This window comes from Coccinella septempunctata, chromosome 1 (assembly GCF_907165205.1).
Source record: "Coccinella septempunctata chromosome 1, icCocSept1.1, whole genome shotgun sequence".
Lineage (NCBI taxonomy): Eukaryota > Metazoa > Arthropoda > Insecta > Coleoptera > Coccinellidae > Coccinella > Coccinella septempunctata.
The window spans coordinates 32557953-32571464 of record NC_058189.1 but is presented as its reverse complement, the minus strand read 5'-3'; the positions used below and the strand labels follow the sequence as shown (position 1 = coordinate 32571464).

The 13512-nt window shown below is 36.0% G+C and overlaps 1 protein-coding gene across 2 annotated transcripts in view; it reads left to right on the top strand.

Moving 5' to 3' along the window:
• Positions 1–918: 918 nt before the first annotated feature.
• The window catches only part of LOC123319285 (protein scabrous), a 71778-nt gene continuing 59184 nt past the window's right edge, over positions 919–13512 (top strand). The window contains exons 1-2 of one of the 2 annotated variants that reach the window (XM_044906168.1): positions 919–1220; positions 10629–10682. The gene's annotated coding sequence lies outside the window, so the exon portion shown is untranslated. The remainder of the gene's footprint in view (positions 1221–10628; positions 10683–13512) is intronic. The other variant, XM_044906177.1, reaches the window with a different exon arrangement.

Here is a 13512-nt window from a genome sequence, read left to right as displayed (position 1 = left end):
TTGTCACGCGTGTTTTCACTGGCCAAAATATAGTCGGTTTTTAGTACTAGCGATATGAGAGCGTTTCCTATCTTTCTACTCTATAATCTTTGATTTACTCAAAATGTCACAACTCGAATATGCCCTCTATGAACTTCTCGAATTGTTCGATCGCATAGACATATAGACATGGACTGTGCCTTCCCTTTATATCTATGCATGAAATACGGTTAAAAAAAGTGACAGAGATAAACGCACGTTGGGCATGCAGTTGTCTTTTTCTAGAATTTTTATTGGTCCACACTCACCTTTATGTGAACAAAAAAGAGACAGATAAATGCCCGACGATCATTTCTCTCTTTCTATAAAAAAGACATTTTCATACTGACATTGCTCAGTCCATGTCTCTATTTCTATGTTCGATCGGCCGCATAAAATATCAACATTCCGATATGAACATAGAAAATTTATAAGGTGTCAAATTGGTCTAGGTAGCGATAGAAAATTTTTGCAATCAAGAATTCACATTCAATTCAAAATGTGGTCGACGGAATAATTTTGTAATCAACTCGTTTATTAATTGAGCGATTAATGATCTCGAATATCTCTCAATCATTAATTGCTTTCATCAATAACCTAGTTGATTAAATAACTATTTTATATCAATTTTATTTGAGAGCTGGGGACATTCCAAGGATTGTAAAATGATTGAAGTAACCGAAAGGAACAAATATGATTGAAAAAAATACGTTTCCTTTGAAACAGTTTTTTCTATTATTTACAAAAAGTTGGCAAACGTTCCTGTACTCGCCCATTAGGTTCATTCAGGAACCTTAGCCCCTGTTTTTTTTTCTAGGTAGAGGACTTACCTTGAATTAATAAAAAATATAGGCTAGTTTCGATGAATTCGATTATTTGTCCATTCGTATAGTAACGTCAATAATGTTACCCTAGATAAAATAACTGTAATACTTTCTTCTAGTAGAAATTTCTGCAATAATTAATGCCCACGAACCGTCTTGAATGAGCCCTTGAAAATTTACCTAAGATGCAGATTTTGATATAATTAAAGTAATATGAATCATTTCTTGAAGGGTTCCAATTAAAACAGACTCTCTAGAAAAGAAAGCTGCAGAGTGCAGATCTCTTTTACACATATGTTCCATTGAGCATACAGGCAACACACGTGCCAGCTGCTCGCTGACGTCTGTCTCGTGACCTGCACCTTTCATCCGAACCAGGTATGTAACACCTGCCTCTTTCAACCTATCCTTAAATACCTGCAGAGACCGATAGGTCCATTCTCCGGAGGCCAGGTGTCTATTTCAATTTTTCGCTCCGGACGCATGCAACATGCTTTATTAATGATACCTAATAATTTTATTGCTGCTCTTCCGATTTACGATGAATAGTTCAAAACTATCGAAAGCGTTCGTAAAGAAGCACCCACTTTTTGAACATGAAGAAAATTGTTTTGCATTCGTTATTGACTCGTTGGTGAATTTTTGTATCTCAAGATTACTGGCAGAAAAGTACGCCGCATTCTGCTGGGGGCTTATTTCACGAGCATCCACTTTTGGATTTTTCGCGAAAAATAAAATACCGTAAAAATTTCCATTGGAAGTAACTATGTGTAACACAGAAATTTTTATTTGTAACATTTCAATAATGGGAAAATGACACCCCTCAACAGCGAATTTCCGAGAATTCTATATTTCTCTTTCGCTTCCAATAGAATTTCTATAACCAGTCCGGCCCTGGCTGCCGCTTCTCTATGGAAAGTACGCGATACCGCGGTAATGTTTCCATCGCCTATATAAGCTCAGCGGAGAGGAAGGACAGTACAGAAGAAGATATAAGAAATATATTGGAAGGAATAAACCCGAAAATCTGTATCGGAGATTTTAACTGTAAATCTATGAAATGGTACAGCAGAACAGAGAACAGAAATGGCAAAAACTCAAAGATTACTCCGTAAAACAAAATGCCATAGTGATTGAACCAGAGATACTAACATATCTCGCATAAGGTACAAGATTACCTGATGTAATTGATATCGCAATATTGAAGAATATCCCTCAAGATTTCTTGATTTAAAAGTTGAAAGATGGATGGAGCCACAACCCCATGGAATTGACAATTGGTGAAGAGCCAAGAGAAGAACTCATGGAAATAAGAGAATACACCAATTGGGCTAAATATAACCATTTAATACAATCCAAAATTACAGAAATCTCAACAATAAGCACTCCAGAGGATTCGAAAAATGCAGTGGCTACAGAGGACATGATGACATTAAAAGCTTATGAAAAAACCACGAAGAAAGTAAAGAGCAGTGGCGTAACTATAGGGTGGCAGGGCTGGCCAAATGCCACGGGCCCCCGACCCAAAAGGGCCCCGGTGGCCTATGAAGCCGCGAGCTCCTAAATAATTTTTTAACCTTGTACCTGAGTATTTCATTCTACTTGAAAAATATATTTTTTTCATAGTTCTGCTTAGAATCCATAAAGTGAGACAACTAAAGACCATAATACAATTTCAACTCAATCGTTGAGCATTTCAACACATCCTAAAATAAAAGATGTTGATCAATTTTAGAACGCATCCATATTGGTTTCTACATTTTTTGTCGCGGTACGTTGGCAACGCGGATGAGCAACACTTAAGGGAATCCCCTATTTTTCTATGAGGGCCTTGAGGGCTCTACTGATTGCGTATGCGCTGTGTGATTCTTTCGACAATTGTATTCATTTGTATCTCTGATTTTTCGTATTTGTTGGCTGGTGGCAAAGTAAAGTTGATTGTGAAAATTAGATATTAAAATGTCTTGTTCCCGAAAATATTCAAATGGGAGTGAAAAACGAAAGAGAAAGAGGGAGACTGTAAAAAAAATAAAAAGCTACCTAAAATTAGCCAGTACTTGAAGAATGGAAACTCGAGTGAACAGTGCTCCAAAAGTGAAGAATTGTACCTTACGTTATGATGCTGGTTTTGCTTTAAAAGTTCGGTTTGTTGAAGTCCAGAAAGCGCTAACGAAAAAATTTCTGTTAAATTGCAAATCAGATGAAAAAAATGAAGATGTTTACTCAAGAAGAAGATCGAAAACTACAATTTTATTATGTTATTGGGTTTCCATTGCAAAATTCTTCAAACTACCGATGCAGTCTGTAAAGCACTTCAGTCTAAGGTCACCGATCTTCCTAATGCCTTAAAACGTTTGGAAATTTGTCTAGAAGAATTGGAAAGGTATCGACATGAATTTGAAAATTCAAAAATTGAAGCAAATAGTGTAGCAGAAACATGGTCCATCATCCCTAATTTTCTAAAAGTCGACAGAGGGAGGTAAAACGCCATTTTGACGAGCTTTGCGAAGATGAGCGTCTCCAAGATCCAGAATGTTTGTTCAGAGTGAACATATTTTTTCGAGTATTGGACATCATTATTAATCAACTGAAATCGCGTTTCCTTCCGATGAATAAAATTGTTTCAAATTTCAGTATTTTGCAGCCTTCAAATTTACAAGTTTTAAATGACACTGATCTATTGAAAAAAGCTCTAGAATTTGTTGATATATATGTATATGAAAAAAACATATCTGATTCATTTGCCAAGGAAATTTTTCTCAGTTGTCGGTCCACTTTCAGAGACGAAATAGAAAAGTCTTCGTGTATTAGAGAGCTGATTTATTAATAATAAAGAATTTCTATGGCTCGATCTTTAAACTTTGATGATGTTATAGAAATTTTCGCGGAAAAGAAAGCTCGAAGAAAAGCTCTTCTTAATAAATATCATATTGAAATTAAGTTGTTATTATTATTTCTTTCATCTAGCGAATGGAAAATGAATGTGAAGTCTCCAATCCACATTGGTCTAGCGTGAGGACTATGGCCTATTTCCTCCTGCCTAATGGTGAGTTTATGCAGACTTACTGAGAACTAATACCTAAGAAAGGGACTGACCTAATTTGCAGATGACGTGCACTTGTTTTCCATCTGCCCATTAGATTGGTCTCTTTCTTAGGTATTAGTTTATAGTATCTCTGCATAAACTCCCCATAAGAGAGGAGGCCTATGCCCAACAGTGGGACGTATACCTACCCACTGGTGATTGTGAATGAATATATATGTACAAACTCTGGAAAATACAATTGCTATTAGTGTTGGATAATTGCTTGAGTGGATTATTTAAATTAAACTAAGTAAAACGTGACGATTTTACTCATAGGGCCTCATCAAGAGAATTTGCCACGGGCCCCAGATGGTATAGTTACGCCACTGGTAAAGAGACTAGAACCTAGTCATCTAAATGGCGATACGCCAAGAGAAATAAAAGATCTCATAAGAGAAAATCGAAGACTAAGAAGAATATACCGGATGAATACAAACGAGACAAACAAAAGAAACCTCAACCGACATAGCCAAGTTCTGAAAAATGCTCTGGAAGATCTGAGAACAATCAGATGGAACAAAAGAGTTCTAGAATTATTGATCATTCTGCATTGAGAATTCAAAAGAGTCTCATCAGTGAAAAGATTGAAATTCCACCCCTTCACAGGGAAAGGGGAGAATTATTGGCGAAGTCGATCGAAAGAGAATCGAGAATAAATTACACACCGGACGATGATAACGAATATTTGGAAGAAATGGTTGAAAAAAATGATGAAGAAATGGATGAATTACCAGTAACTGTTGAAACGAACAAGCCAACGTCAATCAGAAGATTGAAGAAGAAAAAAGCTACCGGAAGCGATAAAATACTCAAGTTGTTGTTGAAGAAATAACCTAGAAAAGGTGAAAAGTGCTCTGAAAAATATCACCTATGGAATGATGTGAACTGAATTCTACCCAAAAAATGGAAAACAGCAGAAGTCATAGTGTTTAAAAAAAGTCTGTTGTCCTCGGTAGGAAAAGTTGTGGAAAGAGTTATAGCCAAGAGGCTAACTGAAGAAACCGAAAATCTGAACCTCGTACCAGTAGAGCAGCTCGGATTCAGAAGAGATCATTTAACAGAGCAACAATTACTAAGACTCACGGAATACATAAGAGGGGAGTTCCACAATAAATAAGCTACAGTCTCGTTTAACTAGACGCCGCCAGAGCATTCGACATAGTATGTCATGAAGGATCAATAACTAATATGGATGTGCTTGATATTCGGTCAAACTATGCAAGTTGATCAGGAATTATCTGAAAAAAAGTTTATACGTGAAAGTGGAAGACTGCTCCACAATAAGAGATACGGAGGCTGGAGTGCCCCAAGGGTCAGTACGCGGGCCACTACTCTACAACATATACATTCACGATATACCAAAGAACCCAAGAACCATGCTTACGTTATATGCTGACGACACTGGCATAGCTACTCGACACCGCAACCCAGAAGTCATATAATGAATTTCACAAGAAACGGTTGACAAAACAAATAACTGGTGCATAAAGTGGAAAATCTTAATAGCCCGGGTGGCAGCGGCTTTTTCTTTCAAGGAATTTCATCCCTGTTAATTTTAATACTGCATGTTGTAGTCACATTACAAATGACGAAACCGACCGTCAGCTGGTCAAGTAGCCTTGGGTACGGGCGTGGAAGGCAGCGGAACTTGTGATTTTATCCTAGCTGAATTTTTTCTGTGTAATATTAATGTTTATCAGAAACAAAATAGTGAGGTCACTGAGGTCAGCCGTTCGGCAGAGGGTGGAAAATACCTCAGTCGGGCGCGTCAACTTGGAAAAAAAAATATGAAAATCAAGTGATTTGATGCCAACTGAAAACACCTGCATATGATTTTCAACATATGTGGAAATCTGAAAATGACCGTCAGCTACATGTCTACAGCGGGGGAATAAAGACCGTCAGTCAGGGCAAAAATGTATGAGCGCGCTCATGTATTGATACAGCGCCAGTGGCGTAGCTTGCCTTAGAGGGGCCCTGTATCAAAATGTGTTGAGGGGCCCTAAGAAAGGGTGAAGTAAAAATAAAAGTAGCAAAAAATTTTCGATTAGTATCGAAATGATCATATGTACTTATAATTAATATACTTGGTGCTGGGAGCGAAATAATACACAAACAAATAACATAAAAATAATATAAAATAATATACAAACAAATAATATACAAACAACAAAAAATGATAAACAAACAAATAATAAACAAAAAAATACCAAAAATTAAAGATACGCTTTTCTAGCATTTATTTCAGCAAATCTATTTATCAAATCAGCCATAGCTGATGACGATTTCAGTTTTTTAAGTTGTTCCCCCTCTATTGACAATAACGACATGTCTGACAGCCGTTTCTGTTCCATAGAAGTCCTCAGATAATTTTTTATGAGTTTTAATTTTGAAAAACTCCTTTTAGCGATTGCAGTTGTAACCGGAAGGGTCTAAAATAAAAGGCATGCAGTAATATCGTCGGGAAAACTGGATGCAAGGCTATTGAATTTTATCAGGACTAATTCTAAAAGTTCTTTGATGGCACGAATTTTCTGAATTTCAGATTTTAAGTATTTGTATCTATCTGAATGATCGATTCGGTGTAATGAACGAGATTTGGAAATGAATGGTTGTCTTAGCAGTTATTCTCAAAAATGCTATTGTGAAACCTGCAAGAGGTTTTGGATAACATTTTTAGGAATTTTTTGCTTACAGACATTCGGGGGCCCCTAAAGCCTGGGGGCCCCGTATCACTGATACCGCTGATACCGCGGTAGCTACGCCCCTGTACAGCGCTCAGAATATTCATTGTTCTGACTGATGACTTTTTTCCCAATAGGCACTTTTATAGTTATTGAAACTATTAGTCTGAGATCGCACTGCAGAATTACTACGTTCATAACGTACAGAGACAAACACATTTTCATTTACGTTTATGGATAGGAGAATACACTGATAACACCGCAGCCTGTCAAAGTGGCCGCAAGTAATTTTAATTAAATTAATGTTAATCAATATTCCAAGAGAAATTTCGTTCACTCCGTTTTGAAAAAAATATCATCCACATCATAACAATGCATGTAAAGAATGCTAAAATCCATAGCTGCCGTTGCACACTCGGCCGCAACTATCTCGCAGCCAGGTGTAAGCAGGTAATATTTCGATGTATTTCTACGTTCATGACGTACACGGATGCTTTTGATATCAAATTAAAGCTAATTTTTTCGAATAGGATGATGTATGGCTGCCTGTGAAAAAATAGCCGCAAGTTAGGTCTGCCATCTGTTAAAATAGCAAGATATCCGAAATAAAGTAAGAGAGAGTTAGACTCATTTCGCACCATCGGGTTCTTACCCGATGTTCCGAATTATATGTACTGATATTATGGGATCTTTCACACATGTTCCGGTTTACTTTCGCACTGGAAAACAACCTGATTGCACTTTCGGCGGCGCTTATCGCCACGAGATTCGAGAGCTTGATGTGCCCACCGTACGGATAAAACCCGATGAATAATTTCTCTTTTTTGGTGATAAAAGCTTCCATAGTGCGTTAAGAGTATCAACAGGGATAACAAAACAAAAACAAAAAACACACTTCTTTCAAAGTTTTACTCTTTGGCGATCGATTTCGGTTGTTAAACCATCATCAGGCCAGCTGAAAAGTATATATGTGTCTTCTCAAAATTTCATCACATAAATTCATGTAGGCATTATAGTAAGGATGTGTGTTTTTTGTTTTTGTTTTGTTATCCCTGTTGAATAATTCTTCATTCGGTTGTTTTCCGGTAAAAACTCGTGGTGTGAAAGGAATCGTAGGGTTCTCAACAGTGCATCTGAATTATTCGTATATTATAACCACGTGTTGGAGCTCGTTTATAATATTTATGTAATCACTCTTCGTCGGGAGTTATACGAATATTGAGAGTTCCGGCGCAATGCATATAATGGATTCTAATAAGAATAAGGTCCAAATGAATTAATATCGAAACATAAGAAGAATTTTTTGAAAAAATGATAAGTCTCACCAAAGTTCATTCCAAAGACACTGGACGATTTATCATGTTCAACAAGATGTATGCGGCAAAAGAGAATGATGAAAAATTCATAAAAAAAATTAAAGGGTTTGTTTCAACCCACATTTTATAGTTTTGGAAGTCATTAAAACAAAAGGTGCTACGGACGATTTTCGTCAATTCGATATTGCTCAATGCTACTAAGTACCACTGTTTTTTTTTAGTGCGGAGTATAAATGGTTGGCTTTTCTGGATGGTGCCCTGAAACCAACATGATTTCTGGGAAGTTCCACTCCGATACAAGTAGAAAATGTATTATGTAATTGAGCTAACACATTTTCAGATGATGAAAAAACCTCTGATTGCGACGACGATAGTGACAACTGCGATTGTTAAAGCAGCGAGGAATCGGACTTGGACCAGAAAATGTAATACACTGATATAAAATATAACTTGATTCAAGAGACTGATTTTGAAGAAACACGAAAAAAAAATCTTCAGATTTAATTACATTTGTAGGTACTTGATGAATAAATTATTTTTCATTATAAAATAAATCTCTTGATACTTTAAGTTTTTTTCATTATATTCATTACGTAATTATAATTTTGTAAATGTTAAGTCGGCTGGCATCCAACATCCTCATCTGGCGTTGCGCGCCATCTCTTTCACTTTATTTCAGATAACTCGCTATTTCAACAGATGGCAGACCTAACTTGCGGCCATTTTTCACAGGCAGCCATACATCATCCTATTCGAAAAAAATCAGCTTTAATTTGATATCAAAAACATCCGTGTACGTCATGAACGTAGAAATACATCGAAATGTTACCTGCTTATACCTGGCTGCGAGGTAGTTGCGGCCGAGTGTGCAACGGCAGCTATGGATTTTAGTATTCTTTACATGCATTGCTATGATATGGATGATATTTAATTTCAAAACGGAGTGAACGAAATTTCTCTTGGAATATTGATAAACATTATTAAATTTAATTAAAATTACTTGCGGCCACTTTTGACAGGCTGCGGAGTTATCAGTGTATTCTCCTATCCATAAACATATGTAAAAATGTGTGTTTGTCTCTGTACGTAATGAACGTAGTAATTCTGCAGCGGGATCTCGTACTATATGATATTCATTAATTTAAAACGAGTTTGTTACGATTTACCCATGATAAAAATGTAGGTATTTCGAAATAAGTTTGCGTTGTCCTTTGAAGGCAGCTCATTTCAATGGGGTTCAAAACCATCCCCAATTAATTCCATTCATTTATTTTGAACACCATCTTTGTAATGTTTGGATGTTACCTTCCGTCCGATGTTCGCTCGGATTTCTTCTTCTTCTTCAAAATGCCCGGAACCTATAAAGAAGCAGTTTTTTAGTGGGTCTCGAGCTCAGGAGAGTGAGAATCCCCACACTTGTTCCCCTTAGGAGAGGGTGTGTTCGTCTGTCTTGCAGATTTTCCCCCTGCTACACAAAAAAAAAACTTTCAATGAGATTATGTAGGTATGGTTTTGTTAGTGAGCACCCAAACACAGTTTTTGAGAAATCTGAATAAAATTTTATGATATATATTATATCCAGACAAACAAGAGGAAAATAATAAAAGATTTGTGAGAGTAAATGATTCATTGGCTTTGAAACAAAATAATTTCATTATTATAGTGCCTCATATTAATATTTTCATTTCGCTTCTATTCATTAAATATGTCATTCTTACATTTATATATTTATAAACAACGCTTTTAATTAATAAATATCCGTGACTATCAAGTACAGATTGATAAACTATGTACAACTAAATCTAAGAATACATTTGTATTGGTAAATACAATGTTTCTTCAGACGATAATGTTATACACTACTATCAGATTACCAAGGTAGAAATGAAAGAATACGGATCTCTTTATTACTCATTCTCACCTATGAAATGATATTCCTGTGATTTTCTTGTTGTCTACCTCGTCTCTACTGGAACAACTGCCGTAGAGCACATGATACATTTTTGTCCAATATAAATCGAAAACATGAACGCAATTTTGTAACCATTGACCACAATTGAACTCTAAAAAACGCAAAACTGACAGAAAATTCATGAATTTCAAAATCTCGTAACAATATGGCGGATCTGATTCCATTTTAGTCAAATGATGACGTCTCTCTATTATTCTATCTCGATGATTGAGCCATACGAACTGCTATAACCAAGTTTGGACAAATATTTCTTAAATTGTGTTTTCGCAAGAACGAAGAAACAACATACCAAGAATTGATTTCACCAGAATTTTTTTACCCTCACAAGTTTCAGTAGAGTCCAGAGCGGCCGAAATGAAAAATAAGAGGTAAACGGGAAACTAGTAACCAGGGAAAAATGATAATGCACTAATTGTTCAGATTTCTTTTTTATATTTAGGGAAAATCAGATGTAGATATAAAAAAGCGATAAATTTGCTCTTTAACGCCCGCCTCCTCGGCGATTTTCAAAACACAACATGATTTTGTGATAACACAGTAACAATTTAAGCACTGGCAAATTAGTAGTTTCGGAAAAACCAGAAAAGCTTTGAAATGCTTGTTTTTCAGTTTCTGTAATAATGAGTAAATAAAAAATAAATCCTTCCCGAATTTGGCGCCCTATGCCTAGTTAGCCTCTATGGTAAATCCGCCACTGTTTCTAACCTTTGTTTTTTTTTTGCATTTCAGATTTCAACTATGCATCCATGTTGTCTATGTTTCAAACAATACCTGATGTCAAAGGTGAGAAAATGAATAAAACTTAATAATTTGACAAATTTTATTTTTTGAACCATAGACAACATGGATACATTTTCCTTTATTCCTATTTATTCAGAATAATTTTGAATAAAATTGATTGAAATAAATATTAAACTCACATCATGAAAACATTCATCCATGTTGTAAATGAGTTGTTGCGAGAAAATTCAAGGGGCGATTCCTGGTCAAGAAACAGTGGGTTTTACATAAAAATTTTTTTTGAGCACTCTCTTCATAGATACAACCCTCTGATTTTTTTTAGAAACCACTGAAACCAGAAAACGGACATAAATCAAATTGCGTAGTTATTCTATGCGTGGAAGAAGGCAATATGATATCAGCCTAGTAGGTAAAAACCGTCACTTTTAGCAGGAAATAACAAGAGATCTTATTTGTTCAAAATTAACCATCACTATGGATGGAAGGCATGGTCCTTATATTTTTTCGAATGTGTAAAACGACTGGCCAACAAAATTGATAGAGAACTGTATCAGATTTACTCAGAAAAATTTCAGCCCTAGAGCTCTAACACATTCATTCATTCTACGATCGAGAGTATGTTCCTCTTTTTGTTTTGAAAATTTAAAATGATCAAGAAAATATATTTCCCCATGCACCCATTCCATCAATTTTCTTGGATAGTTTTTTAAATTTTGTAAAAGAAAGAGGATCATGCGCACCATGATCTGACTAGGGCTGTCAGAATGAAACAAAATTTTCTTTTGAATACATTTTTGATACATTCCTCTATCCACCAATTTTCTTGGCCGGCCATACTGAACTTGAAAAATGAGGACTATGCGCTTCATCGTGATATAAAAATCAATAATGAAATCAGGGATGATAAAACATGATCTATAATCCTTGGTATGAAATGAGTCCATCCCTCTTTACATCTAGCTAATTATTCGCTTCGCCATACTATTATGAATAAGAGAAAATAAATTAACCGACTGCAGCATTGATATGAGAGATTGGCCGGGAGCACAAACACGATTACACGACTTGAGAGAATGTTAGAATCTCAGAAACCAGGGGCGTATATAGGGAGGGGGGGGGGCAGCCCCCCCCCCGGAATGAATATTATCTACAGGGAGACTAGGCGCAAAATTATCTTTCGAATCTCAATCCCAATTAAAAATTTTTATCTAACCTAATCATTCGATGGGGTAAGCGTCTCGCCCCCCCCCATATGACCTATAAACGCGACTTAGGCCCAGTTTCACAATATATGGTTAACCCAAAGTTAACTTGTGGTTGACTTAACCACGAAAATTTCATGAGTTAACTAAGAGTTACCTGGACATAGAATTTTTGTGGCATATGCTTTTCTGCATAGCATATTTTGAGTTCAGTCAGAGCATTTCTTCGAGATTACTGGTTAGGAAGCGTTTCACATGTATTGGGTGTTTATTAGTTGTTATTTACGAACATCATACGATTATGATGTGAATACTCATAGTAGTGATGAGGAAACAGTGGGGCCCAGAAGATTTAGAGGTAGGAGGAATTATTTTGAGGAATATGTCGATCTGGATTTCTTCTTTAGATTCAGAAACACAGTGGAAAGGAAGGCATTCGGAAGCGAAGAATCGCAGCTCCATCAATGAGAATATTAAAAGTATAGATGCAAGCAATGATTATGTCCACAGTTTATTTTTTACTTAACATAACTTGTAATGAAAATGAAGGACAACCTCCTTCAAGAGGAGAAGAAGAAGCAATGAATTTATATCAAAATGTTGAATAAGATTCACAAAATGTTACGTATGGTCCGTGCTATTGTACGGCATGGAAGGCTGAACACTGAAGGTTAATACCATGAATAGGCTGGAAGCATTTGAGATGTGGGTCTTCAGGCGAATACTGAAAGTTTCTTGGACAGCTAAGAACACAACGAGGAAATTCTGAGGAGGATAGGAAGAGAACGTGAATTGCTGCTCACGATAAAAAGCAGGAAAACAGGATATCTGGAACATGTAGTACGAAACGAGAGGTACCATTTGCTCCAATTGTTGATTGAGGGGAAGATAGAGGGAAAAAGGGGACTGGGCAGAGGATGTCATGGCTCCGAAATATCAAATATTGGACGGGGATAAGGACGACTGGAGAATTGATCCATAGCATTAGAGACAGAATTAAATGGTCAGAAATGATCGCAAACATCCATTAGTGGATAGTAGAGGAAGAAGAAGAAGAAGTTGCTGTGCCGCCTACAGGGGATCAAGAATAATTTTCAAATAATAGAACTAGAAAACTAGACTGAATCTTATGAATAGTTATTATGCAAATATGTTGAATTAGAGTAATGAAATTTGAAATGTTTGAAATCTCAGATAATCAATAAAAATAGGCTTTTGAAGAACTGTTGAGGAGAACTCCTAGATAGATATAAATTATTTAAAGAACTTTAAGTTCTTCTTCTTCTTCCTCTTTTCTTAAGACTTAGTCTTGTTTCTTTAAGTTATTAATGCAAAACTCAATTTTGTTTAAATTTTTTAATGAATTAATAATATCTATTGGTCCAGCACAAATGCACTGTTTTTCCTTATTTCGCACAAGAAAAAACGAACGCTACAGCTTAACTTAAATCAAAATCCAAACGAAAAAAAACCTTTAGGCAATTATGAAACTCAAATCGGCACAGAACATCAAAGATTCGTACGGTACTCATACGTTTAAAGGTGCATTTATACCAAACGAGCATTGTTTTCGAACGTTTCAAAACGTTTTGAAATGTTTTCTAACGTTCGAAAACTCAGAATGGGAGGTTGTTGAACGAGCGGTTGTTCTTGATAATTCAACGAGGTCT